The sequence below is a fragment of the Zingiber officinale genome, chromosome 8A (genome assembly GCF_018446385.1).
Source record: "Zingiber officinale cultivar Zhangliang chromosome 8A, Zo_v1.1, whole genome shotgun sequence".
NCBI classification, from domain to species: domain Eukaryota; kingdom Viridiplantae; phylum Streptophyta; class Magnoliopsida; order Zingiberales; family Zingiberaceae; genus Zingiber; species Zingiber officinale.
The window spans coordinates 40,771,916-40,779,384 of record NC_056000.1 but is presented as its reverse complement, the minus strand read 5'-3'; positions in this window follow the sequence as shown (position 1 = coordinate 40,779,384).

The window sequence follows — 7,469 nt, the reverse complement described above, 5'->3', positions numbered from 1 at the left end:
ATGAACATTTTATAATCGTCAAGGCATTTAAAAATAAATAAATTTGGCTATATAAAGCATCATTCAAAATGTTTTAAGAAATTCATTTTAGATATTAAAATAGATATTTTATGGGATCATTTTTTTTTTACATGGTTCAAATAGCAATGTGATGAATGGGTGGATATTTTTGACTATTCATTTTAGACCTTTTGATACATTTTACAGGTGCGGTGTGTGTTTTGGATGATGTTGAACATTGTATAGTCAAGAACTCAAGATGGTTACGAGGATAAAAGTCTATTTTTCTACAAAAGAGGATAAAAGTCTATTTGCATCTTGTCTTAGCTATGCATTTAAGGTAGAGATGTAGTTGACGATTTGAGGTAATCATCCAAATAATAAATTGAGAAAGAAAACTGAATTTAATCAAATTAAGTAAAAAATCAGTTTATTGATTTGTTAGATGTTAGTTTTTATATTCAATAAATTAAGTGGTGTTGATGCATATCATGTGTATAGTTAGCTTGGATTTTGAGTTTTAATATTTGGATAAAGAGTTGAAGTATTGCAATTTATTTGATGTGTGTTAAGTTGTGCAAACATACACACATGAAGCTCGTGAAGTTCGTGATTCGACAATGTCAAGTGTGGATGATGACCCGGTGCAGCCAATATAGCATGCTCAATGCCTTAAATGTTTAATAAAGTTCAAAGAAAGTTACATGAGGCATCCGTGGAATTGAAAGACAAGAAGCATTAAGGTGGTGTTCAAGTAGCTCCTGAAGTTTAACTATCAAGGAGTAATGTTGACGGCTAAAAAAAGGCAAACTACGTAGGGGAGAATGAAGAAGGACATGTGAAGTGAGCCATGGACTTCGTGTGCCCAAGGGACTTAAGGACCTAGTGAGAGATAACCTTAATGGTGAAGTCAAATTGTAAAAAGTAAGCTCGTGTGTGAACTATGAGAGTTGAGAAATATGTACAAGGCAGATCTCAACTTAAGTGCAAACTCAATGATTAGGATGACTATAATTAGAACTCCAGTTGAGTGGAGGGTGCAAGAAAATCCTTATTTAATAATACTCAAAAGATAGCGATTTTATACTAAAACAATTATTTTTTACTTTTTACAATGGTTTTAACAAAATTTACTATTTTTGAGTATTTTTTTTAATCAAAGACAATGATTTGTGAAAAACTATTATCTTTGAGTGATTTTTGGACTACAATAATAGTTTATAAAAATCATTATCTATGTACATTTTTTTGGAGGGGGTTATAATAATGATTTTTAAAAATTGCTTTCTATTTGTGCTTTGGGGGCTACGAAAATAGTTTTTCTATTTGCACTTTTTTGGGCTACAACAACGATTTTTGAAAATCGTTGTCCTTTTACAAAAACCTAATCCCTTTATTCTCTTCTCATGCCAAGTATCTCAGGCGAATGTCATCTCTTCCATGCCAACTTTGGACGTAACCGATGACCCCTCTTCCTCTCTTCCTCCAAGAAGTCCAGCGGCTCCACCTCCCTCATCGTCGCCGGTCGTTTATCTCCTCTCTCCTCAAGTTCCACCACATCCCTTCCTCATCACCTCTTCCTTACGCCAACACAAGAAGACACACGACGCCAAGGTCCTGACTTCACCTTCCATTCATCCTTCTTCTCAATTTCTAGTCATCTCTTCTCTTCGGGTTTGAAGAGATAGATCTGACCACTTCATCTCCACCTCCTCCTTGGGTAAGAAGAGGAAATTTAGCCACTTCATCATCCAGCATCCCTTCATTGTCATTGATAGCCCCCTCTTCTCTTTGGGTTAAAAGAGGAGATTTTTGTTCATCTCCTTCACTTTCAGACAACAACTATTCTCCTCTTTGGGTTAGAAGAGGAGATTTTTGTTCATCTCCTTCACTTTCAGACAACAACTATTCTCCTCTTTGGGTTAGAAGAGGAGATTTTCGTTCGTCTCCTTCACTTTCGGACAGTAACTATTCTCCTCTTCGGGTTAGGAGAGAAGGGCAACCCTCTTATGGCAATTCCAACATTAGCCCCTCTACAAGTGCCTACAACCCCCGTCCACTCACGAGCATCTCTTTGTGTGCAGTTTATATTTCTTGTTGGGTTATTTCTTAAGTGTTGATTGTTCATTTGTCTATTAATACTTGTATTGAATTGATCTTCAATGATTAATTTGTACACACCTTGGTTAATTTAGTTCATACCCACAATGTGTTTGACAAAATATCTCTTACTTAGTTAAACTTTAATTGTTGCAACTAGTTCTATTTAATTTCGTACAATGCTTTTCTTGTTGAATTTAGTTAGGATGTTTATTCTTGTTTTTAAGTTCGGTGTAATTATGTTAGATTATATTAGGTTTCATTCCATGTTAAGTTCATGTCATGCTTACTTTATGTTTTTATAAATTTTCTTGCAATTGTAGTTTAGGATAGATTAGATTTTCATTACTTGCATTGTCTTTCATTTATTAGAATTACATTTCATTACATACATTGCTATTTCATTTCTTAGTCTTAACACTCAAATCCAAACCCCTCATTTAAATATTAAAACTCTAAGCAATAACATTCGATCCTAGGATTATCATATTTTATTTTTATTAAGCATTTAATTTAGTTAATAAAACATTCAAATATCAACTCTTATTAATGTATGAAGGAGTTTATTAAGTAAATATTATCCCTACTATAAAAGAAATCAATATTTTTAAAAATGATGTTGTCATCCAATTTACGAATCCCCAAGGTAAACCAAGATAGAAATTGATTATGCAATTAATGATTTCATATATTATATAACAATATTATACATTGTGATCTCTAGATTGTGTTGGTCCCCTAGTGGTCGGCAAAAGAGGAGTGAATTGTTTGAAAATAAAAAAAATCTTTCTCGATCTTGATAGTTTGATTAAAACTAACACTTGTATAAAAAGAATTAGCAAACTAATTAAGAAGAAAGTACAGGCACAGAAGAATTTACTTGGTTTGCAATCAGAACATTGCTAATCCAAGATATTGAAAAAGCCCACTAAAGTCTCCTTCAGGCGGAGAAGCCTCTTACAGCGTTGATAGCTCACACAGTAGTATAACAGACAAAAAAAATTGATTACAGGTGATGATATTGAACTATTGGGATCAGGGCTGTATTTATAGCTCTAATCGGGGTACTTGAAAGGGTTCCAAGCACCTAGACGTGAATAAAATTTTATCTAGGTCACAACGGATCGCGACACGTTGAGTTTCGATAAACTTTCTAGTCCGGGCACTTGGACGGCGTCGATCCGGCCCTCGGGGCGCTTAGGTGATCCGGGCGCCTGGACAAAAGTCAACTTTCCTTTTGACTTTTCAGTCCGGGCTCTCGCTCCAGCTCCGCTCGCTTAGGTGATTTTGGCCATCCAGAATATGGCTCATCCAAACTCATTTTCTGGCCTTCTCGAGCAACATTCCGCTTCGGCTTCTCGTCTCTCAGAATCGCCACGCGCTTCCTTCTCATCCGCCGCATACTCTTCTGTAACACCTCGTCCCTCGAATGTACTGAGGTCGTCGACTCTGTCTTGTGCTGTCATTCTCTCTACCTGCGTCTTTTGCTCGACTTCTTATGCTCCTAAGCTCCTGCACACTTAGGCTACGTTTGGTAGGGTGTAATCTGCCTTGCAATGTAATCAGGATTACATTACAAGGCTGATTATTTTGTTTATTTTAACTTTAAACATGTAATGTAATGTAATCTTGATTACAAAAGGTAGTGAAGTTTTGTAATCTGGATTACAAAGCAAATACTATGTAATCCGATTATATTACGAGGTCACTGTTTAACCAAAATTTGAATGTCGAATATACCCCTAGTTAGTCTACCGCCCGTTGGCCGTCGACCGCCCGTCGGCCGCCGCCGCCGGTCGCCGGTCGCCGACCGCCGCCGGTCGCCGACCGCCGCCGCCGGTCGCCGACCGTCGTCGCCGGTTGCCGGCCGCCGCCGTCGTCGTCGTCGTCGCCGGCCACCAGTCGCCGGTCGCCGGTCGCCGGCCGCTAGTCGTCGCCTGCCAATCGCCGCCCGTCGGTCGTCGGCAACCAGTCACCGCCTGCCAGTCGCCGTCCGTCGGTCGTCGGCCGCCGATCGCCAATCGCCTGTCGGCCATCATCGGTCATCGGATACAAGCTCCGACAGAGATGCAACGGTCGTCGGTAAAAGTCGCAGGATATTTTTATCATTTTATAATAATATGAATTACATTCCTTATAAAAAATAATAGATACCAAACAAAAGAATGTCTTCACCCTTGTAATCAAAGATTACATACATTATATTACCAAACGTAGTAATGTAATCAAGATTACATTACATTACTGTTAGAATAAGTATAGGGGTAGTTTGGTCTTTTGGTTTATTCTTCTTTTCTATATAAAGGTCTAACTCGTGGTTTCTAAATACACACGAGATTTTAGGTTTTACTTTGTACATGGTATCAGAGCGAGGTTAAAACCCTAAACCTAATTTCCTTATCTCAGCGTCGTGCATCTCCCTTGCCGCGAGCAGCTCCTTGTTCTTGCGCTGCGTCCGATCTTCCTCCGATCCCAGCCAGCGACGACATCTCCCCCTTCCGTTCAGCGCGAGCTTTCCCTCGTCGCGCCTCTCTCGCCGCGCCTCTCCCTCGTCAGCGTCGCCCGATCTTCCTCGCCGCGAGCAGCAGCTGTGCCGCCGCCGCCTTCCGTTCTGCCTCTGTTCACACATTTCTTCTCACGCGAAGCTAGGGCCCGCGAGCTTTCCCTGCGCCACCTCCTCTTTCTTTCTTCTCTCCGGCCGGAGGCTTCTTCTGCTCTTTCGCTCTCTCGCGAGTTGTGCTGAGCAGGGAGAAAAATGCGATCTTTGGCGATCAGCCGTCGGACGCCACGGTGAAGGAAGCGGCGCAGGTTTAAAAAAAAAAACTCTGCTCGCGTCGGCTAGGGCACACGGCAGGTCTGGTAGAGGATTGAACACCGCTCCCGGATTTGCTCTCTCTTGCCCGCAGCTGCTCTGGGCTCTGCCGCTATTGGTTCTCCTGGCAAAAGCCTTTTCAAAACAGATCCGGATTTGCTCTCTCTTGCCCGCAGCGGCTCTGGGCTCTGCCGTTGTTGGTTCTCCTGGCAAAAGCCTTTCCAAAACAGATCCGGTGCAGTTGTCAGCTAGTTTCCTGATACGATCAGTTCTTTCTTCTTCTGTGGATTGGTTGCTAAGCAAGCTCACATCATATATTCCAGCAGTCTGGTTCACAGCTCTATTCATGGCTGCATCTGGCGCCCCAAAGCCAGATACCTCAATCTTTACCAACCATATAACTGCACCTCTTTCTTCCGAGCAGTTGGATAGTAAAAATTATATTTCTTGGGTATCTCACATTGAGCTTTGGCTTATTGGACAAGGTTATGAGACACATCTCACTCAAACTGAAGAAGATGTTCAAGTCGCCGATCGTCCTCTGTGGAAAAAGGTTGGCGCTCAGTTATGTTGTATTATCCGAGCCACCATACATTCATCTCTTAGGAATGTCTTCCGTACTCACAAAACATGCAAAGCTATTTGGACACAAGCTCAACAACTCTTTACAAACACCTCTCGGCGACTCTATCAAGTTTGTGAAGATCTCATGACCATCCTCAGCGCCAATCAGATTAAGGATTCAATGTCAACTTATCTGAGTTCAGTTTCTAGTCTTCTTTGTGACTTCAATGAACTGATCCCACCTGTGGCCGATCCTGTTGAAGAGCTTGAAAATCGGAAGAAATTTTTTATGTCTTTGGCTTTATATGGTCTGCCCACAGATTATTCTCATGTCCGTGACCAGATCCTGGGCAGCCCCACAGAAGCTACCATGGAAAATACCTGGGCGACTCTTCTCCGTGTCCCGGCCAAAGTCTTGACGATGTCTTCTTCTATTCCTGTCGACTCGTCAGCTTTGGTCTCTCGACACAAAGGACCTCCACCTCGCAAGGGTGGCAAAGGACGCCCTTGGTGTGATCATTGCCACCGACCGGGACACACGATTGATAAATGCTAGAGTCTACATGGTCGTCCTCCTCATGCTGCTCAGATTGTTCAGAGTTTTGTTGCTCCTTTAGCTTCCACTTCACAGTTAACACCTGATTCGACTTCAACACCTTCTTATACTGACTTTCTGAAATGGTTTGAGGATCGACAGGCTTCGGGTTCCACTGCTACCATTGCAGACGCTGGTACTTCCTTTGCTGGCATATCTCGTTCTTCGGGTCCTTGGATTCTTGATTCTGGGGCCACCGATCATATCACTGGTAATAAATTCCTTTTTTCCTCTCTCACTACTTCTGGTAATTTACCGATGGTCACCATGGCCAATGGTTCCCAAACTCAATCCCAGGGTATTGGTATTGTTCATCCTTCTTCATCTCTTTCAATTCATAATGTTCTTTATGTTCCCGGCGCTCCTTTTAATTTATTGTCGATAAGTCAACTTACTCGATCTCTTGATTGTGTCATTTCTTTTACTAACACGTCTGTTTCCTTACAGGACCGGAGTACGGGGAGGATGATTGGCCTCGGATGTGAATCTCATGGCCTATATCAGCTTCAACAACCCTCTTTTGTTGGTTCGGCGGCGACATCTCCACTTCTTATTCATGCTCAGTTGGGACATCCAGGTCTTAATAAGTTGAAACAGTTACATCCTAGTCTTTCTCACTTAGAGTCTTTATCTTGTGCGTCATGTCAATTAGGCAAGCATGTTCGTAGTTCTTTTTCTCCTTGTATTGATAGTCGGCCTATGTCTCCTTTTGCTTTGGTTCATTCTGATGTTTGGGGTCCGAGTCGTGTTTCTTCTACAATGGGGTCAAGGTATTTTGTTACTTTTATAGATGATTTTTCCCGTTGTACATGGTTATATCTAATGAAGGATCGTTCAGAATTGTTTTCTATTTTTGAATCCTTTTTTCTTGAAATAAAAACTCAATTTGGTACTTCCCTTCAAACTTTACAAAGTGATAATGCACGCGAGTATTTGTCTACTCAGTTTCGTACCTTCTTGACATCTCATGGTGTGCTGCATCGCACATCTTGCCCTCATACCCCTCAACAGAATGGGGTTACAGAACGCAAGAATCGTCATTTCCTTGAAACCACTCGGACTCTTCTTCTCCATTCTCATGTCCCTCATCAGTTTTGGGGTGATGCGGTACTTACTGCGTGTTATCTCATCAATCGCATGCCTTCATCCACTCTCCAGGGTAAAATACCTCATCAGGTACTTTATCCACATCAGTCCCTTCATCCTCTACTACCTCGGGTCTTTGGTTCTATTTGTTTTGCTCATGCTCTTGATCCCGGCATTGACAAACTCTCTCCTCGGTCTCATAAGTGTGTCTTCCTTGGGTACACACGGTCTCAGAAAGGGTACAAGTGTTATTCCCCTACTCTTCGTCGGTACTTCATCTCTACTGACGTCACATTCTTTGAGTTAGTTTCT